This window comes from Scyliorhinus canicula, chromosome 3 (assembly GCF_902713615.1).
Source record: "Scyliorhinus canicula chromosome 3, sScyCan1.1, whole genome shotgun sequence".
Classification (NCBI taxonomy): Eukaryota; Metazoa; Chordata; class Chondrichthyes; order Carcharhiniformes; family Scyliorhinidae; genus Scyliorhinus; species Scyliorhinus canicula.
Genome location: NC_052148.1, coordinates 203,321,695 through 203,347,413, shown reverse-complemented (window position 1 = coordinate 203,347,413; position 25,719 = coordinate 203,321,695). Strand labels below are relative to the sequence as shown.

At 51.7% G+C, this 25,719-nt stretch overlaps 1 protein-coding gene across 2 annotated transcripts in view; it reads left to right on the top strand.

The window, feature by feature from the left end:
- Window positions 1-5,563: 5,563 nt before the first annotated feature.
- LOC119963231 (toll-like receptor 2) overlaps window positions 5,564-25,719 on the top strand; it is a 31,876-nt gene continuing 11,720 nt past the window's right edge. Inside the window, exons 1-2 of one of the 2 annotated variants that reach the window (XM_038792028.1) lie at window positions 5,564-5,643; window positions 5,866-5,944. The gene's annotated coding sequence lies outside the window, so the exon portion shown is untranslated. Of the gene's footprint in view, window positions 5,644-5,851; window positions 5,945-25,719 lie in introns of both variants that reach the window. The other variant, XM_038792029.1, reaches the window with a different exon arrangement.

Here is a 25,719-nt window from a genome sequence, read left to right as displayed (position 1 = left end):
TGAACTTCATGACCCACCATTTCTGTTTACCGTTAATGTGACAGGTGAGCCTGCTTGGTCCTCACAATCTCATTTGCTTTGTCATTCAATGTTACATTTCTGCGAAGGACTTCAGCTGATTATTTAAGTTCTCACTGCATTCGTTGAAAAAAATCAAGAGGTTTGTCCTCGAACTCACCATGCTTAGACTTCACATGCCTTTTAAGTATTGAGGGTTTTAAACTTTCATTTGCCAGTACTTCCCTGCATATAACACACATAGGCATTGCATTATGATTTGCAGTGGCACTATTAATAAATCCGTCCCTCAAGAAATCATCTTTATACTGCTTTGTTCCTGATTACAGCTTCTTAATAGGTTGTTCACCAGAGGCCCTGGAGCTCACACCAGCACTGCTGGCAGCTACGAAATTGAGGAATCTCTCTCGTGTCCAGAGCATGTGATATCGGAGTATGGAGGGGGCATGACTTGCTTTCTGCTGTCGCTTCTGGAGGGAAGACTCCACCGATTTTTAAAAAGAATCTGTTTCTGGTTCAGCGTGCTGACGTCAGGAGGAGGTGGTCTGCTTGGCTGGGCTCTGGCCCTGCGCACTGCATGCACGGGACAGACAGTATTTTTAAAAGCACTTCTTCCCGTAATCGGGAATACCGTGACCAATGGCCCTGCGACCCTCCTGACACCCACTCGGACCCACCCATGAGTCACAACCCCGATTTTGAAAATGACTGCATTCGAACAATGACTGAAGTCATGGTCATGGGACTACATGATAATCACATCAAATTATAAATCATATTAACATTACCAGGAACGTCTATTGTTCGGAAGGTTGCCACTTTTACTCTAAAAAGCATTTTATGTGCCACTTTAAGATATTCCTCATGATCAGAATATTGCAAGTGCAGGGAAAGTAGAGTTAAATGGTTTGAGCATTATTGTATTTGAGTATTTGCTGAAGTTTCACTCATTCGTGGAATGCATATATCACAAGGACGCTTAGTTATATTGTGTGTGTCTGTTTCCATGTCTGTATGTGTGTGTGGCGGTAGAGATTGCAGAAGAACTATTGCTTATATTATTCCATCTAGCTCCGAAACCAAGTGATTCGAAACAAACCTGTTAGACCTGGTGTTGTAAGTCTTCTTACTATTCTATCTTAGCCAGTGAGTTAAAGGCAAAAATGCAAGCCTGGCCCAGGAAGTTTCCCAGATTCTGCATGGGGCAGGGTGACCTTTTGTGAAATACAACTGTCAACTGTGACAAACATGCAGAATTTCTATGGTAATGCACTATTGTTTGATTCCATTAGCTGGCCAGATAATTAGATTTCGTTCTGTGAAAGGGGAGCTCAAGCTGCACAGAATATATATTACAATCGAGCATTCATAATAAATGCCGTACCTGCATTTTTCTTAACTGTTTTTTAATATTTTGTTTGCTGAAGTACCTTCATGATCAACTTGGGCAATTTGAGAAGCTGAGAGAAGCCTTTCAACTTTACTATTGTAAGTCAAAGTGTTCTTGTGGTATTTTTTTAAAATATAAATTTAGTGTACCCAATCATTTGTCCAATTAAGGGGCAATTTAGCGTGGCCAATCCACCTAGCCTGCACGTTTTTGGGTTGTGGGGGCGAAACCCACGCAGACACGAGGAGAATGTGCAAACTCCACACGGACAGTGACCCAGAGCCGGGATCGAACCTGGGACCTCAGCGCCGTGAGGCGGTTGTGCTAACCACTAGGCCACCGTGCTGCCCGTGTTCTTGTGGTATTAAATAATTGTAAAAAATAGTAACATGTATGACTATGTACCAGCATACTATGTGATTAGCAGCTTATAAATAACCTTTCATGAGAGGCATGGCTACTAATTTTTGTCCTGATATACCTTCAAAGGATTTCGTATCGTACAGCTGTCATGTCAGTCTGAGGCTTGTAAATACAGTGAGCTAGGCAAAGGCTCTGTGGCTGCACTTCGTTACGTTAGAAGTGTGTAAACATGTTTAAAGGGACCCATTTTATGTGAGACGCAACAGAAGGGTAGTTTTAATGTTTCAAGGGAAATAAAAGATTTTAATCAACATAAATGTGATTCTGCTGGTCCTACCCCCAACCCCGATCTCGTATTGTCGCTGGATCCCAGGCCATGGGAGGAAGGGGTTCGTAAGCTTGGGGGGTAGGGCAACAAGGTCAGGGGTATAGCTCTCAGCAGGCCCCCCACTTCCCAATGCCGGGTCCCTCACTTAGACAATCCCATCATTTGCCAGAGTGTCAGTATCAGGGAGAAAACTGGCATCTCTCCAGCTATACGGCTGGGTTTTCTCCCCAGATTCTCTGGCACACTATAGACAGAAAACTGGGATTGTGTTTTCTGTCATCACACTAACAGGGCTGGCGAGAGGGCCTGATAGTATCAGCAGCGCTGGCTCCAAAGCAATTGGGGCACCATCTGGTCCCCCGATCAGCGTGTGAAATAAATCCCACCCCCCACAGGCACTAGGGACCACCCACCCCACCTCCACACAGGCACCGAGGGAACCCCATCCCACATGGGCACAAGCCCCCTAACCCCCTCTACAGACATCGGGAAGTATCATTCCCCACAGAGGCACAGGGCCAGCCCCTCCACTCAGGCATTGGCACGCCACCACCCCCCCATTTGTAAGTGGAACCCCACCCCAATGTGGATCTCAGTGAGCCAATCCATGGAATTGCTACCCTGGCACTGCCAAGTTGGAACTGCGAGGGGACAGTGCCGGGGCAATGCCAGGGCACCCCCTGGAAAAGCCCCTCTCCCCTCCATGCCTGGACTTACCTTTGTGATCCATGTAGGTTCCCCTCGACTGCTTCAGGATTTTGAATAGCTTTTGTAAATCTCGCTGGAGTCACATCATGTTGGCAAGGTATGAATATTCAGTGAGGGGGAACGTATTGTGGAAAAGCCCTTTAATTACATTTAAATCTATTAAAAAATTTTGAAATTGGGACAGAATCCTGATTACATCATTGGAGAAGGGCAGGAAAAATCAGAAAATGAGATCTTGCCGACAAGAATATTGTTTTCCGATTCTCACAGGAATTCCACCTGAGTCGCCATTTGCGCTGACAATGAACGCATTTGCCCCCTGAGTGCCTAATTTGAACAAGGGAAGCCTCCACCAAGGAAGGCTGCAAGCAACCGGGGCGGTACAGTGGTTATCACTGTTCCTCACAATGCTAGGGACCAGGGTTCGATTCCAGCCTTGGGTGACTGTCTGAGTGGAATTTGCATATTCTCCCTGCGTTTGCATGGGTTTTCTCCGGGTGTTCCGATTTCCTTTCCCCACTGTACTCTGAATGGTGTCTTCCCCCCCTCCCTTATCATATCACCCCCCCCCCCTTCTCTTCCTTTGTTTCTCAGTCCCCCCTCCCTACACCCCCCCCCTCCCTTATTGGTTGGTGGTCATGAACAGGTCCTCAACAGGTTGGTAAATTGATTCCATGTGTTGCCGAAACCTTCCTGCAATCCTCTGATGGTGCATTTTATCTTTTGCAATTTGAGGAATTCCGCTAGGTTGGACCGCCTGTCTGCGGCCTTGGGTGGTGGTGCTGATCTCCAGCCGAGCAGGAGTCTCTGACTGGCGATCGGGGAGGCAAAGGCTAGGGTGTCTGCCCCTCTCACCATAAAGAGCTCTGGCTGTTCTGATACCCCAAACACTGTCACTAGTGGGCATGTCTCCACCCTCACTCCCACAACCTTGGACATGGCCTCGAAAAAGGTGGTCCAATACCAGACAGGTCTGGGGCAAGACCAGACCATGCGGGGAGGTTGGCCGGGCCTCCCTGGCACTTTTAACATTTGTCCTCCACATACAGACCAAGTTATCATAGAGTTACATTGGACTGTCCTGGAACTACCCTCATGTATGCCGTACATCCTCCTGATGAGAATTGGGTGTCACCTTACTGATGTCTCCAGACCACATGGTAGATCTGTACTGCCACCTGCTTTTTGTAGGTCATACCACCAACTGTACACAATATTGTCTGCAGGCATATCACCCCATTCCCTTTCAGTGCTCTCTGGGTTGTTACCTTCCCACCTTGGCCTCTAGTGAGTGTCACCTGATTGCTCTGGTCAGTGGCCACTTTCCAGGTCCTGCACTGTCGCTTCCTGTGTCTCCAGTCTCTGCTCTGTTCTTTCCAACGCCTCTTTGATGGGGGCCAGAGCAGTTTTCCTGGCTGACCTCATGGCTGACGTGAGGTCCTGCTTTATAGAATCCCTGCATTTTTGGAGCACTATTGAAAGAAACTATATCCATGACTCCATTGGTGGGTGGGCTGGCGTTTGCGTTGGTGATCCTGCTCGGTCTGCCATGCTGTGCTCCATTTCAGTCCATGTGTCTCCTCACTGTGAGGCCTGGGTCCTCCTCTTCCGACTTTTACTATTACTCTTATTTTTGCAGCTCTGTGGCTGGTTTTAAGGCATTTCCTCAGGTAGTTGTTAGTTTGGGGTGAGGGTAGGTTTACTTCGGTGTCCAATTTATGGGTTAAAAGGGCCTAAATTGAAGTTCTCAAGGGTGAGCCACCTTTTGTGCGACAGCTCAACACATCACCACCACCGGAAGTTCAGATAGACACTATCATGTTGGGAGCACAACAGCCAGGCCCCACGACCAATATTGTGATAATAACCAGATAATTTGTTTCATAGTGTTAGTTGAAGGCTTAGTATTTGGCACAACAGCAGAGAAAGTTCTCATGCCCCAAAATATTACCATGGGATCCTTTGCATCCACTTGAGGGTAATCAGCCCCATTTTAACACTCCATCCAATAGACCTATTGGTGTGGCAGCGTGAAGCTTGTGTTGAAATTTTTGAAGTGGGGCTTAAACGCACAACTTTTGAACTCATAGGCGAGATGCTCCAACTGAGGCACAGCTCACACCACAACAGTGTTGCTCATCGGACGGAGGTCAGGAGAAGTGATTTCTTTTTTTTTAATTATATTTTTTGGTCTTGGACACTCCTTTGCTTTTTCTTCAGAAGCGTCTGTGATTTTTTAAAAAACATCAAATTTAAGGGGCCAGAATCTTTGATTTTGAGGCTATGTCCGGAGGATCCTTGGCATTTTATGTGGGAAAAATCGGCGGCGCCCTTCTCCGATCGGTGAGGGACTAGCAGCCGCGCCATGTAAAACAAAATAAATGGCCGGAGAATTGCCGGGTCCGTGGCTGCGCATGCTCACAGCGACGACTTCAGGTGATGTCCTTAGGCCGTCCTTAGGCCGTCCCAACGGCGTGCACCACGATGATGCCTTTTCGCAGGGGGTGGAGCATGTGCAACCTGCGTAGAACAGGCAATGCCCCCAATTCCGACATAAGAATGGATTACCTGCTCAATCGCCGATTACAAAATTGGTGTCAGAAAACGGAGTATCTCGTCTAAGATGTTTCACCAAAAAAAGCTGGTGCTGCATTTGAAAGCTGGACACTTTCCAATGCCAGCACAAATATTTCACAATATTATCTGTATGTAATTCTTCCTTTTAATTATGTAATTTTCATTCCTGCTGTCAGTTTATTTCCGGTTCCTTGGTTAAATCATCACGAGTATTGACCAGCTTCAGCAAGATTTCAGTGCCGCTGTTTCTCAAGTGAAAGTAAGTGTAAAAATTGTACTAACAGGGGTAATCTCAATAAATTTAGTTCAATATAGCTTTTATAATCTATCCATGTTCCATGTCCTGTTTATTTTGTTTTCCTGAGTTTTGGTAATATTCAAAGGTCTGGGCTGAATCTAATATTGTGCTAATCACACTCCCAGATATCTGATTAATTGTAAAAAGTATGCCTGGTTTTTATTTTCAGTTTTTGAATTGTAGGGTTGTATAACCAGAGAAGCAAATTTTTGATTCCTTCCACCAAGAACTACTGCAGAACACTTCCGTGAAAAAGAAATACGTGAGTCTGAACATTCACTGAGGATTAAACGGTTATTCTGAATGCTTGAGTAACGATAATCTACAAATATTTCAGACAGAGGACCTTAAGAGTATTTTTAAATCAATATTAAAACTGTCCAGTCAACTGTGGAAAATCGATGGGCTTCTATTCCCTTCAACCCTAGCTAGCTTGTTGTACAATAGCACAAGTCCACTGGTTATGTGGAAATATTTAAGGCTGTCAGTTTCAGGCGCACATACTGTCGACTGGGGATACACAAAATAGAGATTAATCATGTGAACTTTATACTTAAATCGTCTACTATACCACTCTTACTAAATCTTTTTAATTTTTAAACTTCATAAGTAGAGAAGTATTTATTTTCTTTAACCTCAATTCTAAACACAGACCCTGATTGCAGATGCTGGAAATCTGAAATAAAAACTGAAAATGCTGGAAAAATGCAGCAGGTCTGGTGGCAATTGTGGAGGGAGAAGCAGTTTTTAAAAATGTTTTTATTGAGGCTTTTGTAGTATACAGAGCAAGGATAAGCGTGGACATACATTTGAAAACAAAAGAATAAAGAGAAATATTTACACATTGGTTGGCTACTGTTATTTACATCAAACATCTTACGTTATTTACAATGGTTAGTATCCTGTTTTTCGGTTTCCAGTAGGCGTTTGTTTCTGGCTGGGTCCCTTACACCCTATTCCCTCTTTCTCTTCCCTCCTGCCACCCCCCCCCCCCCCCCCCCCCCCCCCCCCCCCCCGCTGCCCGTGCCGTCTAGCGTGCCTTTTTCCTCGCCTGCTCTTGTGTCCAGCTCCAGCTGCATTGGTGAGATGCCATTGCTATTTATTTTTTGGGCATGGTTGGGTTCCCCCCCTCTCACTCCCCCCCCCCCCCCCCCCCCCCCCTCCCCCCCGGCCCCCTTTCCTTTTTGTAACATGACCACTATTTTCTCTGGCTTATTGGCTGTTGGCTACAAACTGATCTTGGAACAACTGAGTGAATGACTCCCACGTTTTGTGGAAACCCTCCTCCAACCCTCGGATGGCAAATTTAATTTTCTCCATTTGGAGAAATTCCATAGGTCGAACAGCCAGTTGACTGCTTTGGGTGGTGCTGCTGACCGTCAGCCACGCAGGATTCTCAGGCGGGCGATTAGGAGGTAAAGGCAAGAATGTCCAACCTCCTCCCCATGAATAGATCTGGCTGTTCTGAGACCCCGAAGACCGCCACTCTCGGGCATGGCTCCACCCATCACATTAGACATTGTCTTGAAGAAGGCAGTCCAAATCCTAGCAAGTCTGGGGCAAGACCAAAACATGCGAGTGTGGTTGACCGGGCCTCCTTGGCACCGTTCGCACTTGACCCCCACCTCTGGTAAGGACCTGTTCATTCGGGTTCTGGTTAAGTGGGCTCCGTGTATCACTTTTGGCTGCATTAGGCTTACCTTTGTGCATGCAGAGGTGGAGTTGACACTGTGATTTGATTTGATTTGATTTATTATTGTCACATGTATTAGTACATAGTGAAAAGTGTTGTTTCTTGCATGCTATACAGACAACGCAGACCGTATATAGGGAAGGAAGGAGACACTACAGAATGTAATGTTACAGTCAAAGCAAGGGTGTAGAGAAAAGGTCAACTTAATACGAGGTAGGTCCATTCAAAAGTCTGATGGAATCGAATTAGAACATTGTTAGAGAGTTTAAAACAGTTAGAATGAAGTTTTAGAAGCATAGAACAAGAGTAAAAGATAGAATTAGAGGGTATGCTGGGCACAGCTTGCACGAAAACGCCTTGCTCCGACGCCACCTTGGATTTTACAGGATTGTGCAGTGCTTCGCTCCAGAGACCCCACCCTAATTCAAACCCCAAGTCCTCCTCCCACTTCTCTCTCGTCTCGTCCAGTTGGGTGTTAGCCCTCCTTAATAATTGCCCATATAGTCCCCCTTTATAACGCGGGTGTTGGGGTCCAAGACAGCCACCCGCGTTGCATCCGAGCCGCGGATATCCACGATGGTGGTTTTAAATTTATTTAAAAATCTATGCTAGCGCTTCCCATTGAGAGTCTACGGGGGGCGGGGGGAGAGGTCAGACCCCCGTAGACTCACAATGGGAAGCGCTAGCATAGATTTTTAAATAAATTTAAAACCCCCATCGTGGATCTAGTTAAAACAGTGTCAATTTCAGCGGTCGGCTCACTTTGATCCGGAGAGGGAAGCTGCTCTCTCACTGAAACAATCAGCCGGCCGCTGAAATTGACACTGCCCGCTGCTCTCTCCCTCCAATCCAACTTTTAAGTTTTAATGTTTCTGATTGGAGGAAGAGAGCAGCCGGCAGTGTCAATTTCAGCGGCCGGCTGATTGTTTCAGTGAGAGAGCAGCTTCCCTCTCCGGATCAAAGTGAGCCAGCCGCTGAAATTGACACTGCCGGCTGATTGGAGGGAGAGAGCAGAGAACACAGGAGGAGGTCATACGGGCCTCTGCAAGACCAGCATGGTCTCACATCGCCCTTCCCCTCTGTAGCTGGGGTTGAGGCTGTGGCTGCTGGGGTACAGGCTGTGGCTCCTGGGGTACAGGTCGTGGCTGCTGGGCTTCAGGCTGTGGCTGCTGGGGTACTGTGGCTGCTGGGGTACAGGCCGTGGCTGCTGGGCTTCAGGCTGTGGCTGCTGGGGTACTGTGGCTGCTGGGGTTCAGGCCGTGGCTCCTGGGGTACAGGCTGTGGCTCCTGGGGTACAGGCTGTGGCTGCTGGGGTGCAGGCCGTGGCTGCTGGGGTGCAGGCCGTGGCTGCTGAGGTACAGGCTGTGGCTGCTGGGGTGCTGATTGGAGGGAGAGAGCAGCCGGCAGTGTCAATTTCAGCGGCCGGCTGATTGCTTCAGTGAGAGAACAGCTTCCCTCTCCGGATCAAAGTGAGCCGGCCGCTGAAATTGACACTGCCGGCTGCTCTCTCCCTCCAATCAGAAACATTAAAACTTAAAAGTTGGATTGGAGGGAGAGAGCAGCGGGCAGTGTCAATTTCAGCGGACGGCTCACTTTGATCCGGAGAGGGAAGCTGCTCTCTCACTGAAACAATCAGCCGGCCGCTGAAATTGACACTGCCCGCTGCTCTCTCCCTCCAATCCAACTTTTAAGTTTTAATGTTTCTGATTGGAGGGAGAGAGCAGCCGGCAGTGTCAATTTCAGCGGCCGGCTGATTGTTTCAGTGAGAGAGCAGCTTCCCTCTCCGGATCAAAGTGAGCCGGTCGCTGAAATTGACACAACTGACAGTTGGGGTCCATAAGCCCCCCCGCGGTATATCGCGAACCGCGGTATTGCGGAGCGCAGTATAACGGGGGACTACTGTACTACTGTTCCCTTTCCCTATGATGTCCGCGTCCGGTAGGTCCTCCAGCAGTGATTGTTGTGGTCGTGGGTATATCCTCATTTTCCTGAGTAAGAAATATTTGCCCTGCATGTACCTTAGTTTGTTCCCCCATCAGCTGGAACTTTTCTGTCAGTTCCTCAAGCATTGTCAGTCTGTTGTCAGTGTAAAGGCCCCTGGGCAGGATTCTCCTTTGGTTGATGCCGAAATCGTGAAACACGATTGGGCGCCAAATAGGTTCCAACGCTAAAATCACTCAGGCACCGATTTGACGCCAAATCACAATTCTCCGTCACCTTAACAGCGGCGCCAATGCAGTCCGGAATGCATGTACAGTAAACACCATTTGCATATCATTAGTGTGCCCGACGCAGTATTCTCGGGGCCTCCGCTTACGATGGGTCAAGTTCCCGACTGGCGTTTCACTTGTGCTTTTAAAAATTGTGAAATCAGCGTCGTGTTTGCCGAGGGAGAGAGAGAGGGTACAGAAAGTTTCGACTTTGCCATAGTTTACTGACAGTTGTGCCGCTGGCCGGGGGGCTTCTATCAGGGCCAGGGGGAATAGCGGGGGGTTGGCCATGAGGTAGGTTGTGGTGTTGGGGTGGGTGGGTATGGAACACCACGCTAACAGTCCACTGTGAACTTAGGGCCACAGGTCATATGGTTGTCCCCCCTCCCCTCCCCCCAGGCCATACCCCAAGATGCCCACTGGCCCCAGCCGACCAATCAGCTGCATGAGTGCAGTCCAGCCCAATCAGTGCCATCTTGTTGGCTGGGATGACTGTGTGTGAGGATTGTAATGTTGCATATGTGGCTGCAGTTTGTCAGCCTCCGGAGTGTCAATCACGGACCAGGTGAATCCCTCACCATTTTTCATTGGAATCGATTGTGTTCCACGTGGAACCAATGTGAGCCCCTCCACAGTCGCTGAATCGATCCAGGTTCGGCGGCAGTTTTGCTGTCGTGAAAGTCAACGAATTCTGCATTGGTGTCAACATTCAGTCTCAGAAACGGAGAATCCTGCCCCCTAACTGTCAGTGCCCCCCCCCCCCACACGTCCTGTCTCCATCTATTGAAGGTGGCGTCCGTTGTCACCGGTGTGAACCAGTGGTTGTTGCAGATGGGGGCTGTGGTGAATTATATAACTCGTTAATTCACACTGTATTGCCTTACGTGTATTGTGTCCTTGTGGGCTCTGTATACGAGCCGTTGCGCAGCTCTTCCCATAGGGGGAGATGAGGAGTTTGTACTGGGCTCCACCCTTGGCTCTGCCCATGGCTCCGCCCATGGCTCCTCCCACTAACCGGAAGTATAAAGCTCTGCAGACGTGAGCCTGCTCTCAGTTCATCTCGTCGCAGGCAGGCTCAGTTGTAAGACTATTAAAACCACTGTTCACTTCCAATCCCATGTCTTGTGAATTGATGGTCTCATCAATTTAATAGTCTTAGGAAACTTCAAGAAAACTACTATGGAATCAGCCCTCAAACCTGACCGACTAGAACTCAACACGCAGGCTGCAGAGGCGAAAGAAATCTTTCTACACTGGCTCCGATGTTTCAAGGCCTACCTGGCTGAATCAAGCACTTCAGAAACTACGGAGGAGCGGAAACTCAGCCTACTGCACGCAAGGGTGAGCCACCGTATCTCTACTCAACGTAACAGTATTACCTCGTATACGGAGGCCCTAGCCATGCTCGATCGAATGTACGTGAGGCCCATCAACGAGGTCTACGCGCGTCACATTTTTATGACCCACCGTCAGCGCCCCGCGGAGTTGCTGGAAGAATTCCTGCACGATTTAAAAGCCTTAGTTCGGGACTGCAATTTTCAGGCTGTAACAGCCGCCCAACATATGGAACTCGCTGTCCGTGATGTATACGTTGCAGGGCTCAGGTCCAACTATGTGCGCCAACGGTTGCTTGAGAAAGGGGCCCAGAACTTGGAGGACACTGTAGAGTTAGCTACAACCATGGAGGTCTCATTCCGCAGCCTCACCTCGTTCCCCGCGGACCAAGCGACCCCATGATGTGCCACTGATCAGCGACTGCCCCAGGCCTGTGCCGCGCGGCCACCCACCCACTATGCAGCCCCAGTGTGCCATTTTTGTGTGCAGCCCCAACACCCACGGCAGCACTGCCCGGCCCGCAACGAAACCTGCAGCAGCTGCGGTCGCAAAGGATACTATGCCCGGGTCTGCCTAGCGAAGAAAACTCCTATACGACACTGGAGGCACTACCTCGCAGGTAGGAGGTTCACCCTCATCACCGACCAAAGATCGGTTGCCTTCATGTTCGACAACTCGCAAAGGGGCAAAATTAAAAATGATATAATCCTGCGTTGAAGGATCGAACCCTCCACCTACAAGTACGATATTATGTATCGAGCGGGGAAGCTCAACGAGCCCCCAGATGCCCTGTCCCACAGCGCCAGCGCGCAAGACGACCGCCTGAAAGCTATCCACAATGACCTCTGCCACCTGGGGGTCACCCGGCTCGCCCACTACATCAAAGCCTGAAATCTGCCTCTCTCCACTGAGGAGGTAAAAGCTATCACCAGGGATTGCCCGATCTGCGCAGAGTGCAAACCGCACTTCTATAGACCAGACAAGGCCCACCTGGTAAAGGCATCCCGGCCCTTTGAACGCCTGAGAATCGATTTCAAAGGGCCACTTCCCTCGACCAATCGAAATGTGTACTTTCTGAATGTCATCGACGAGTTCTCCCGCTTCCCGTTTGCCATCCCATGCCCCGATATGACCTCCCACACAGTCATCAAAGCTCTGCACAGTATCTTCACCCTGTTCGGGTTCCCCAGCTACGTTCACAGCGACAGGGGTTCGTCTTTTATGAGCGACGAGCTGCGTCAGTACCTGCTCGACAAGGGCATCACCTCAAGCAGGACTACCAGCTATAACCCCAGGGGGAACGGGCAGGTGGAGAGGGGGAACGCGATGGTCTGGAAGACCGTCCTACTGACCCTCCGGTCCAGGAATCTCCCGACCTCCCATTGGCAGGAGGTCCTCCCCAACGCGCTCCATGCTATTAGGTCCCTCCTATGCACAGCCACCAACCAGACCCCCCATGAACAGCTATTTGTTTTTCCCAGGGGTACTACCACGGGGGTTTCGCTCCCAGCATGGTTGAAGACACCGAGCCCGGTTCTCCTTCGGAAGCACGTCCGGGCACACAAAACTGACCCACTCGTAGAAAGAGAGCTCCTACTCCACTCCAACCCCCAATACGCTTTCATCGAATACCCTGACGGCCGTCAGGACACTGTTTCCCTCCGGGACCTGGCGCCTGCAGGATCCATCTCCACCACCACTACCGCCGAGGTACCCCTCACACTACACCCCACCCAACCCTCCGCGCCCTGCGCTCCCCGTCACCCGTCGCACCAGTCGGGTACGAAGCTCGGACCGAATCAACCTCGGAGTCCATTATCGTACCCTCGCCGACCGCCCCCACCCAGCCACCCGAAGAGGCTGCAACCCCGGTGCTCCGCCGATCCCAAAGGACGACTCGGCCGCCGGACCGGCTCAATTTGTAGACCCATCACCCCCGCCGGACTTGATTTATTACAGGGGTGAATGTGGTGAATTATATAACTTGTTAATTCACACTGTATTGCCTTACGTGTATTGTGTCCTTGTGGGCTCTGTATACGAGCCGTTGCACGGCTCTGCCCATAGGGGGAGAGGAGGAGTTTGTACTGGGCTCCACCCTTGGCTCCGCCCATGGCTCCTCCCACTAACTGGAAGTATAAAGCTCTGCAGTCGTGAACCTGCTCTCAGTTCATCTTGTCGCAGGCAGGCTCAGTTGTAAGACTATTAAAACCACTGTTCACTTCCAATCACGTGTCTTGTGAATTGATGGTCTCATCAGGGGCCTTGTCGGACAGTTAGTCGCAGTTGGTTCCACGACCGGAGTGTTGCTACCGCCACTGGGCACGTTGCGTATTTATTTGGTGGGGATGGGAGTGCCACCATGTCCAGGAACCGGAGAGAGGTCCCTCTGAAAGAGCCCCCCCCCTCCATAAGCATCAACTTGACTTCTGGCTCTTTTAGCCACCGCTTTACTCTCTCTGCGATCGATGCCCAGTGGTTATAGTACAGGTTTGGGAGGGCCATGGTTCTCGCTCTCTGCAGTACTCTTTTTAGGATTTACACACACACACACACACATACACACACACACACACACACAAATGCTATAATCAGTTTTTCTAGTGAGTTGAAAAAGTGCTTGGGGATGTAGATCGGGATGGATCTGAACATAAAGAGTAACCTAGGCAGTACGTTCACCTTGATCGTTTACACTCGCCCTGCCAGAGAGAGTGGAAGTGTGTTCCATCTCTGTAGGTCCTTTTTTACTCCCTCCATCAGGTTGGTCAGGCTCCACTTGTGATTTGGATTGCCAGGTATCGGATTTTCTGTCGGGACTGTTTAAATGGCATTCCCTCCAGCTCTGTGCTCCCCTATGTAGGTTCAACTGGAAAATCACACTTTTGCTCAGGTGACGTTTGGAGCCCGAGAAAGCTCCAAACTCCTTCAAGAGCGCCACGATTCCTTCCATGCTTCTTTGCGGGTCCGAGATGTAGAGGAGCAGGTCACCCGCATAGAGTGAGACTCTGTTCTCTGTCTCTTCTCAGGATCCCCTTCCAGTTCCTTGATGCCCTAAGCCTGATTGCCAGTGGTTCAATCGCTTGGGAAAGCAGCAGCAGGACAACAGGCATCCCTGCCTTGTGTCTCTGTGCAGCTGGAAGTACTTCGAGCTGGTGGTATTTTTCCGTACATTCGCTGTGGAAGCATTGTACAGGAGTTTCACCAAGGCGGTGAATCCTGTCCCAAGCCTGAACTGCCCCAGTACCTCAATGAGGTACTTCCATTCGACTCTGTCGAAGGCCTTTTCTGCGTCCAGGGAGATGATCACCTCACGTGTTCTCTCCCCAGATGAGGTTATGATCAGGTTCAGCAACGCCTGATGTTCGAAGTTTGCTGTCTACCCTTGACAAAGCCCACATGGTCTTTTGCCACCACCTCCGGTACGCAGTCATCCAGTCTTTTGGCTAGAATCTTGGCCAATATTTTTGCGTCTATGTTTAGTAGCAAGATGGGTCTGTGGGACCCGCATTCTGTTGGGTCTTTGTCTTTCTTGGGTATCAGAAAGATTGAGGCTTGTGCCAGTGGAGGCGACAAGGTGCCCCTTGCCAGTGAATCTATGAATGTCTCCTGCAGGTGCGGGGCTAGTGCCGTCACAAATCTTTTGTAAAAGTCAACCGGGAAACCATCCGGTCCTGGTGCCTTCCCCGCCTGCATGGAGCTAATACTCTCCATGACTTCTCTCAGTTCTAGCGGTTCTTCCAGGCCCCATCTTCTATCCCCTCCCACAACTGGTATGTCCAGTTCATAGACAAACTGCTTCATCTTCAAGTCCCCTGCTGAGGGCTCTGAGGTGTCCAGCCCCTGGTAGAAGGTCTCAAATTCTTTGTTTACCTTTTCTGGCTCCGCTACTCGTTTGCCGCAGTTGTCTCTAAGCTGTGCTATTTCCCTCGTGGCTGACTACTTTCTCAGCTGGTGAGCCAGCAGATGGCTGGCTTTGCTTCCGTGCTCGTACAGTGCCCCTCGTGCCCAGGGGAGTTGGTGCTCTGCTTTCCTCATGGAGACCAGGTCAAAGTCCATTCGTAGCTTTTTTGTCTCCACCAGGAGCTCAATGGTCGGGGCCTTGGAGTATCGTCGGTCTACTTGCAGAATGGAGTCAGCAAGCTGTCGCCTAGCCACTCTCCCGTATCACTCCATGCTTTATAAGCGATAATTTCACCCCAGATCACAGCCTTCAGCGTCTCCCAGAAGGTGAAACTCAGACCTCCCCATTCTGGTTATAAGTAATGTACTGATCTATGGCCGATGATATTTTCTTGCAGACGGCCTTATCGTCCAACCTCCATGTGGGGAATTGGGCATGGCCAGTCTCAAACGTCACATCCATCTAATGTGGAGCGTGGTCGGAAATTACAATCACAGAATATTCCCCTCTTACTAGCCCTGGAAGCACCGATTTGTCCACCACAGAGCCGTCGATCCGTGAATATACATTGTGTACCGTTATTTTTCTTACTGAGAACAAGAACACATGCAAGGACAAGCAGAAGGTGATATCTCTGACAGATTGCAGGACCCAAACGTATAATTTGATTGAGAACCTCGGGCGGGATTCTCCGACCCTCTGCTCCGGATTTGTGCCCCGCGCGGAAATCCGGTGCAACGGCGCTTCAGCGATTCTCCGCGAACCCACCAGTCCCACGTGTGCTGACCATTGGAACAGCGATTCTCCGCGGTCAATTGGCCGAACTCCCACCAGCATGGTTTACATCTGGTACCAACCGGCAGGAACTGGGACCTGGGCCGCGGTGGCAGTCCTGGTAAGGGGGCAGCGGGTTCTGACTCTGGGGGTGGGCCTCAGCGGTGGCCAGGCCCATGATCGAGGACCACCATTGTGATCTGGGAGGGACCTACCTGCCTTCGCGCAGGCCTGCTGTGTGGCTTCGCCATGTCGGCGGCGCCTACACCGAGGTGGGCCGCCGCACGCATGCACGGACCCGCTTGCAGCCGCCGTGCGCATGCGCAGCCGTGTGGTCTGGACAGCAGGGCCCTGCCAGCAGTCAGAGCTGCGGGAAGCACGCCGGGGCTCTGCTAGCCCCCTGGAAAACGGAGAATCACCCCTGACCTTTGAGGATCTGCGTGAATTCACACCTATTAAACCTGGGGTTACCTCATCTCTGGATCTGTAAAAAACTTAATTACCTGCAAGTGCTCACATTCAAAGCATTGTCTTGCTTATTTGACTTTGTCTATACATATGTTTCTGGAACATACCTCTTCATTCACCTGAGGAAGGAACAGTGCTGCGAAAGTTAGTGATTTGAAACAAACTGTTGGACTTTGTGGTAGTCACCACTGTTGTATATATCACATACGAGATGTAATACGGTAAGGCTCCTGTACTACAGGTACGGGGGTAGATCCCTGCCTGCTGGCTCCACCCAGAAGGCAGAGTATAAATGTGTGTGCTCACCGAGCTGCAGCTATTTCGGCGGCAGCTGCAGGAGGCTACACATCTCTGCTTAATAAAGCCTCGACTACACTCTACTCTCGTTGTAATTGATAGTGCATCAATTTATTAAGCAGAGATTTTACAATGATGGACCTCCGCATCAAGCCAGATTGCCTGCAGCTGCACCCTCAGGCAGACAGCTCCAAGTCGGTCTTCACCCACTGGCTAGCCTGCTTTGAAGCCTACATCGGATCTGCAACAGAACCACCCACAGAGACACAGAAACTCCAGATCCTGTATACACGGCTGAGCTCCGATATCTTTCCCCTCATCTGGGACGCTCCCACCTATGCTGAGGCCATGGCGCTTCTGAAAGAGAACTACACTCAACAGACCAACAAACTCTACACGAGGCACCTCCTGTCCACATGGCATCAACTCCCCGGTGAGTCTGTGGAAGATTTCTGGCGTGCTCTGCACGCCGTGGCGAGGGACTGCGATTGCCAGGCCGTTTCGGCCATTGAACATCCTGAACTCCTAATCAGGGACATTTTCGTTACGGGCATAGGGTCGGCGTACATCCGCCAGCACCTTTTAGAAGGGGCTACCCTCGACCTCGCGGCGACCAAGAAACTCGCGATCTCACAAACGGTCGCCTCCCGTAATGTACAAGCGTACGCCCCCGACTGCACGGCGCCCCTCTCCTGGACACGTGGACCCCACCAGCGAACACCCCATCGTGGACCACATCAGCCATCGCCCCATCGTTCATCCCACCAGCGACCGCCCCAGCCAACCCCACGCCCGTGCCGCGCTGCAGCCAGCCAACCCCGGGGGACCCAAGTGCTACTTCTGCAGACAGACAAAGCACCCCCGGCAGCGCTGCCCGGCGCGGAGCACACTCTGCAAGGCCTGCGGGAAGAAAGGACATTTCCCTGCTGTGTGCTAGGCCCGCTCAATCACCACTGTAACCAGGCCCGTTGTTCCTGCTCCCCCCACTTGTGACCCGTGGGCACCGCCATTTTCGCCCCCACAACCCACGTGTGGCCCGTGGGTACCGCCATCTTCCTCGCCTCAGAACACGTGCGGCCCGTGGGCGCCGCCATCTTGCTTGCCTCAGGACACATGCGGCCCATGGGCGTCGCCATCTTCCCCCATCAGGCCTCGTGCGGACCGTGGGCGCCGCCATCTTTAACACCGCCCTCCACGTGCACCCCGTGGGCGCCGCCATCTTCCCCGCCATCTTCCCCGCCTCAGGACCCCTGTTCGTCAGGCACCTCATCAGGCCTCTCATCGCCTGCAACCGCCGCCGACCAGCCAGAGGCCTTCCAGCACCAGCTACAGCTCGCCTCCATCACGATTGACCAGTCCCGGCCGCACAACCTCGCAACCGCGTTGACGACAGTAAAGGTCGATGGGCACAAGACATAATGCCTTCTTGACTCCGGGAGCACAGAGAGCTGCATCCACCCCGATACGATAAGGCGCTGCTCCCTCGCGGTACATCCCATAACACAATGAATCTCCCTGGCCTCCGGATCCCACTCCGTGGGAGATCTAGGGGTCCTGCACCGCCACTCTCACCATCCAGGGCTGAGAGTTCAGCGACTTCCGGCTCTACGTCCTCCCCAACCTCTGCGCTGCCTTGCTACTCGGCCTGGACTTCCAGTGAAACCTCCAAAGTCTCACTCTGAAATTCGGCGGGCCCCTACCACCCCTTACTGTATGCGGTCTCATGACCCTTAAGGTCGACCCGCCTTCTCTGTTTGCAAACCTCACTCCGGATTGGAAACCCGTCGCCACCAGGGGCAGACGGTACAGTGCCCAGGACAGGACCTTCATCAGGTCTGAGGTCCAGCGGCTGCTGCAGGAAGGTATCATCGAGGCCAGCAACAGCCCCTGGAGAGCCCAAGTGGTAGTTGTGAAAACCGGGGAGAAACACAGGATGGTCGTTGACTACAGCCAGACCATCGACAGGTACACACAGCTCGACCCCTCCCACACATATTTGATATGGTCAATGAGATTGCACAGTACCGGGTCTTCTCGACAGTGGATCTGAAATCTGCCTGTTGTGTTGGGTATGCTGGGTCTGCGAGGACTGCGTTTACTATCGCAGTGAGAGAGACAGGCTTCCAACACTTGAAGAAATGCAATTCTATTTTATTGAACTCTTAACTATTAAACATACTTTAACTGTGGGTTGACACTATGCTGAGTTGACTGGAGACCTGAGACTAACCTGACCAGACTATCTTACATATGGTGAACATATGGTGTATGTTCTAGTTGTTGCTCACAGGCTCTGACTGTCTCAGAGGCTGCATCCCAAGTGAGTGGGAAAACTAGTGCCCTCTGGCTTTATAGTGGCCGTGTCCTGTCTGGTGATTGGCTGCTGTGTTCTGTGTGTTCATTTGTCATCCTGTGTGTCAATCAATGTGGCTGTGCACCATCATATACTTATGTGTATATTATGACATCTTCCCTATTTTAAAAAATGTGTATATGTCAATAAATAGTGAGTGTGTGGAGCCTGACTATGTACAGAGGGTGGTGGTTGATGGCAAATGTTCAGAATGGAGTTCAGTTACGAGTGGCGTACCACAAGGATCTGTTCTGGGGCCGTTGCTGTTTGTCATTTTTATAAATGACCTAGAGGAGGGCACAGAAGGTTGGGTGAGTAAATTTGCAGACGACACTAAAGTCGGTGGAGTTGTAGACAGTGTGGAAGGATGTTGCAGGTTACAGAGGGACATAGATAAGCTGCAGAGCTGGGCTGAGAGGTGATTCACTTTGGAAAGAATAACAGGAATGCGGACTATTTGGCTAATGGTAAGATTCTTGGTAGTGTGGATGAGCAGAGGGATCTCGGTGTCCATGTACATAGATCCCTGAAAGTTGCCACCCAGGTTGATAGCGTTGTGAAAAAGGCCTATGGTGTGTTGGCCTTTATTGGTAGAGGGATTGAGTTCCGGAGCCATGAGGTCATGTTGCAGCTGTACAAAACTCTGGTACGGCCGCATTTGGAATATTGCGTACAATTCTGGTCAGAGGTAGGTTTTTTACGCAAAGAGTGGTGAGGCCGTGGAATGCCCTACCTGCAACAGTAGTGCACTCGCCAACATTGAGGGCATTTAAAAGTTTATTGGATAAGCATATGGATGATAATGGCATAGTGTAGGTTAGATGGCCTTTAGTTTTTGACTTCTCATGTTGGTGCAACATCGTGGGCCGAAGGGCCTGTACTGCGCTGTATCGTTCTATGTTCTATGTTCTATGTGAGCGTATTTACTTGAGTAGGAGCCTGACTATATACAAAATACATAAACGTATTTACATGGGAAGGTGTCTAGTGCAGATGGAGTGCATACAACAAATTAGGAAGAAACAATATGTACAGATGTGTAAACGAAGCACAAGGCAATGAAACATGCAGTCGATAAATTCAGTCTCTGTGACGAATTCTGGTTGACCACCTCAAGGGAGGGTCAGGGGCCGCCTGCACTGGAATGGGCGGAGCTGCATCCAATGTAGAGGGTGGCAAAAGAAGCGGCAGATCAGTGACCTCTTGGAAGGGTGTGCCCTGAGGAATCATCAGGCGAGGCGGGACATCACGTTCAGGTGGCGAGCGTGGAAGCAGCCGCAGTGCCCGCCTATTACGCCGAAGAAAAGAGCCATCATGCATGAGATCGAGAAATGATCTGGGGGCCACTTGTTTGACCACTACAGCTGTGGCAGACCAGCCACCGTCAGGTAGCTGACCTCGAACTCGGTCAGCAGGGACGAGAGCAGGGAGATCCGTGGCGTGGGCATCATAAGCCAACTTGCATTGGGCCCGAGACAGTTGCATTCTTTGCAGGACTGGAAAATTGTCAAGGTCCGGGATGTGGATTGCTGACACCGTCGTCCGTAGTGTGCGGTTCATTAGCAGCTGTGCTGGGGACAGCCCAGCGGATAAAGGAGTCGCCTTGTAGGCTAACAGCGCCAGGTTAAAATCTGAACCCGAGTCAGCAGCTTTCCACAACAGTCGTTTGACAATATGTACCCCCTTTTCAGCTTTCTCATTTGACTGGGGGTAGTGGGGGCTCGAAATGACGTGCATGAAATTGTACTGTCGGGCAAAATTCGGCCACTCCTGACTGAAGAAGCACGGGCCATTATCAGTCACGATCGCGAGTGGAATGCCATGACGGGCAAAGGTCTTTTTGCACACCCTGATGACTGTTGCTGATGTAAGGTCATTCAGTCTGACCACCTCGGGGTAGTTAGAAAAATAGTCCACGATGAGGACGTAGTCCCGGCCTTTTGCGTGGAAGAGATCAATGCCAACCTTGGTCCATGGGGACGACACCAGTTCATGCAGCTGCAAATTCTCTTTCGGCTGCGCCGGCTGGAACCGTTGGCACGTTGGGCAATTGAGGACAGTGTTGGCGATGTTCTGATTGATGCCAGCCCAATATACTGCCTTTCGGGCTCGCCGGCGACACTTTTCCACCCCCAGGTGACCCTCGTGGAGCTGGCCAAGGACGAGCTCTTGCATACTCTGTGGGAAAACGATCCTGTCCAATTTAATCAGTATGCCATCGACCACTGCCAGATCGCCTTTTATATTGTAGAACTGTGGGCACTGGCCCTTTTGCCAACCATCTATGAGATGGCGCATGACCCGTTGGAGTAGAGGATCCTTGGCCGTTTCACGACGAATCTGTACGACCCGTTCGTCAGTGGCCGGAAAGTTGGATGCGCAGAACTCAACATGGGCATCGATCTGGCAGACGAAGTCCGACTGCTTGCACGGCGTGGCGATGGAGCGAGAGACTGCATCGGCCACAATGACCTCCTTGTCCGGGGTGTAGACAAGGTCGAAATCATAGCGTTGGAGTTTGAGGAGGATACGTTGTAGGCGTGGCATCATATCGTTGAGTTCCTTCTGTATGATGTGAACCAGTGGCCTGTGGTCCATTTCAACCGTAAACTTGGGGAGTCCATACACGTAGTCATGGAATTTGTCAATCCCCGTGAGGAGGCCCAGGCACTCTTTCTTGATTTGAGCATAGCGCTGCTCAGTAGGTGTCATGGCTCTAGATGCATATGCGACTGGGGCCCAGGAGGAGGATTCATCGCGTTGGAGGAGTACTGCCCCAATGCCAGACTGGCTCGCGTCAGTGGAAATCTTCATCTCCTTAGCAGGGTCGAAAAACACCAGTACGGGGCCTTGGTGAGTTTCGCCCTGAGTTCACGCCACTCTCGCTCATGAGCGGGTAGCCACTGGAAGTCGGTGGTTTTCTTTACAGGATTGCGGAGAGCTGTGGTGTGAGATGCAAGATTGGCGATAAACTTCCCAAGGAAGTTGACCATCCCCAGGAAGCGGAGGACCTCCTTCTTGTCCTCCGGTGTCTTCATAGCATTGATCGCTGACACCTTATCTGCATCTGGCTGCACACCAAACTGCAAAATATGGTCGCCGAGGAACTTTATTTCTGCTTCACCGAACAAGCATTTGGCTCTGTTGATTCGGAGGCCATGCTCGTGCATCCTCTGGAACACCCGCTTGAGGCGATCGATGTGTTCCTGCGGAGTCGTGGACCAGACAATGATGTCATCGACATACACTCGCACCCCCTCGATGCCCTCCATCATTTGCTCCATTATTCCGAGGCGGAGATGATGCCAAAGGGCATCCGGTTGTAACAATAACGATCAAGCGGGGTGTTAAATGTGCAGAGCTTTCAACTGGATGTGTCCAGTTGTATCTGCCAAAACCCCTTGGAGGCATCCAGCTTTGTGAAAAACTTGGTGTGAGCCATTTCGCTGGTGAGCTCTTCGCATTTATGGATAGGATAGTGTTCCCTCATGATGTTACGGTTCAAATCTTTGGGGTCGATTCAAATGCGCAGTTCCCCTGATGGTTTTTTGACACAAACCATGGAGCTGACCCAGTCCGTGGGTTCCGTGACCTTAGAAATGACGCCCTGGTCCTGGAGGTCTTGCAGCTGCTGCTTGAGGCGGTCCTTAAGGGGTGCCGGCACCCGACGGGGTGCATGAACCACAGGTGTGGCATTCGGTTTCAGAAGAATCTTGTATGTGTACGGAAGTGTGCCCATACCCTCGAAGACACTGTGGTATCGTGCTATGATGTCATTTAATTGAATTTGTAAGTCGGCATCTGGCAAGGCTGATGCCTCAGCGGGCGACATGGAGTGAACCCGCTGCACAAGATTCAGGATTTTGCAGGCCTGAGCACCGAGCAGGGAAGCTTTATTGGACCCTACAATTTCGAAACGCAGGGTGGCTCTTAAAGAACGATGCAATACCACAAGCTGGCATGAGCCACTGGCAGAAATGGCATTACAATTGTAGTTGAGAAGCTGGCAGGCCGATGGAAGAATGTTCGGCTTGATGTATGCGAGAGTTGTTGACCGTAAGGGTGGCACACCACTTGTCGTCCGGATCAATGCTCATCACTGGGAGGGGCTTGGCCTTTTTCGTGCAGAAAGCATCGTATGCTTGGTGATGATGCCCATCCGGATTAGGGATGTGAGATCCTCGGTGTCGGGATCTGGAACCATGTCGGAGTCTGCAACGGGCTGCTGCACTGCTGCTGGGATCGTGTGTGGTGGGCAGTTGAGCAGATCTGCACAGATCTGCGTAGTGTCCAAGCTTGCCACACTGGAGACAGAGTCGAGATTTCGCAGGACATTGCCGCTTTAAGTGGGAGGAGCCACAGCTGTTGCATGTCATGGCGCTGGCGTCAGGACGCTCCCTGCGGCACCGCGACTGCGCGGTGTGGTCGAACGATGTGCGCACCTGCGCAGTTCGGTCCTCGGCCTTGCCATCCCCTCGGTCGTTGCGCGCATGCACAGGAGCCCGGGAAAAGTCTGGGAAATGGCTGCCCTCATCCAGACTCAGGCCCTGGAGCTGTTTTACGGCCTGCACCCGCTCCGCATCGTGGGGGCCTTGCCGCGCCGTCTCTGCCGCCTTAATATGGGAGTACCGGTTAATAGCGTGCTCATGTGGGACGCAGGTCTCGATGGCTATGGTGAGGGTGAGGGTGAGCTGCTTTACTTTAAGGAGCTGCTGGCAAAGGGGGTCGGAGTGGACCCCAAAAACGATCTGGTCGTGGATCATGGAGTCAGAAGTGGAGCCATAGTTGCAGGATTGCGCGAGGATACGGACTTGGGTTGAGAGACTGTCTCAGAGGCTGCATCCCCAGAGAGCGGGAAAACTAGTGCCCTCTGGCTTTATAGTGGCCGTGTCCTGTCTGGTGATTGGCTGCTGTGTTCTGTGTGTTCATTGGTCATCCTGTATGTCAATCAATGTTTCTGTGCACCATCATATACTTGTGTGGAAATTATGATACTGCCTACCACCAGCTCCCCATTCGTAAGGCGGACCACCCGTATACTGCGTTTGAAGCGGATGGCCGCTTTTACCACGTCCTTAGTGTTCCCTTCGGCGTCACTAATGGGGTCTCGGTCTTCCAACGGGAGATGGGCCAAATGGTTGACCGGTATGGACTGCGGGCCACCTTCCCATACCTGGATAACATCACCATCTGTGGCCACGACCAGCAGGACCACAACGCTAACCTTTCCAAATTCCTCCAGACTGCCATATTCCTCAACCTCTCGAACAACAAGGAGAAGTGCGTGTTCAGCACCAACCGCTTAGCCATCCTCGGCTATGCGGTGCAAAATGGAGTTCTAGGGTCCGACCCCGATCGCGTGCGCCCCCTCATGGATCTCCCCCTCCCCCACTGCCCCAAGGCCCTCAAACGCTGCCTGGAGTTCTTCTCATACCTCGCCCAGTGGGTCCCTATCTATGCGGACAAGGCCCGCCCACTTGTTCACACCACTGCTTTCCCCCGACGGCCGAGGCTCACCAGGCCTTCAACAGTATCAAGGCTGACATCGCCAAGGCCGCGATGCACGCGGTCGACGAGACGCTCCCCTTCCAAGTCGAGGGCGATGCATCAGACGTCGCTCTGGCCGCTACCCACAACCTGGCAGGAAGGCCCGTGGCATTCTTTTCACGCATCTTCCATGCCTCCAAATTTCGGCACTCCTCCGTCGAGATGGAAGCCCAAGCCATCGTAGAAGCTGCGCGGCATTGGACGCATTACCTGGCCGGCAGGAGATTCACTCTCCTCACTGACCAACGGTCGGTTGCCTTCCTGTTCAATAACGGGGCAAGATCAAAAATGATAAAATCTTGAGGTGGAGGATCGAGATCTCCACCTACAATTATGAGATTTTGTATCGCCCTGATAAGCTCAATGAGGCCCCCTTTATGAATGATGAGCTGCGTCAGTACCTGCTCAGCAAGGGCATCGCCTCGAGCAGGACGACCAGCTACAACCCCCGGGGAAACGGGCAGGCGGAGAGGGAGAATGGGACGGTCTGGAAAGCAGTCCAGCTGGCCCTACAGTCCAGGAATCTCCCGGTCTCCCGCTGGCAGGAGGTCCTTCCCAACGCCCTTCACTCCATCCGATGGCTACTTTGCACTGTGACTAATGCAACCCCCCATGAACGTCTCTTTGCCTTCCCCAGGAAGTCCACCTCCGGGGTTTCACTCCCAATGTGGCTGGCAGCTCCAGGACCCGTTCTACTCCGCAAGCACGTGCGGCTCCACAAGGCGGACCTGTTGGTCGAGAGGGTACAGCTATGGCGCTTAGAGGTGGGGTTGCTGGCGGATGAGGAGGTGGGCGGGCGGGTCCGAGGATGTATTAAGAGGTACCTGGAGGCCAATGACAATGGGGAGGTCCGAGTGGGGACGGTCTGGGAGGCGCTGAAGGCGGTGGTTAGGGGAGAGTTGATCTCCATTCGGGCCCACAGGGAGAGGAGAGAGCAGAGAGAGAGGGAGAGGTTGGTGGGGGAGATGGTTAGGGTAGACTGGAGGTACGCGGAGACTCCAGAGGAGGGATTGCTGAGTGAGAGGCGTAGTCTCCAGGCCAAATTCGACCTGTTGACCACCAGGAAGGCGGAAGTTCAGTGGAGGAAGGCACAGGGGGCGGTGTATGAAAACGGGGAAAAGGCAAGCCGGATGCTGGCGCACCAGCTTCGGAAGCGAGATGCGGCTAGGGAGATCGGTGGAGTTAAGGATAGGGGAGGGAATGTGGTGCGAAGTGGGGTAGTCATCAATGGGGTCTTCAGGGACTTCTACGAGGAACTGTATCGGTCCAAACCCCCAGTGGAGGAGGGAGGGATGGGGCGTTTCCTGGACCAGCTGAGATTCCCGAGGGTGGAGGAGGGGCAGGTGGAGGGACTGGGGGCGCCGGCTGGGCTGGAGGAGTTGGTCAAAGGGATAGGGAGCATGCAGCCGGGGAAGGAGACGGGGCCGGATGGGTTCCTGGTTGAATTCTATAAGACATA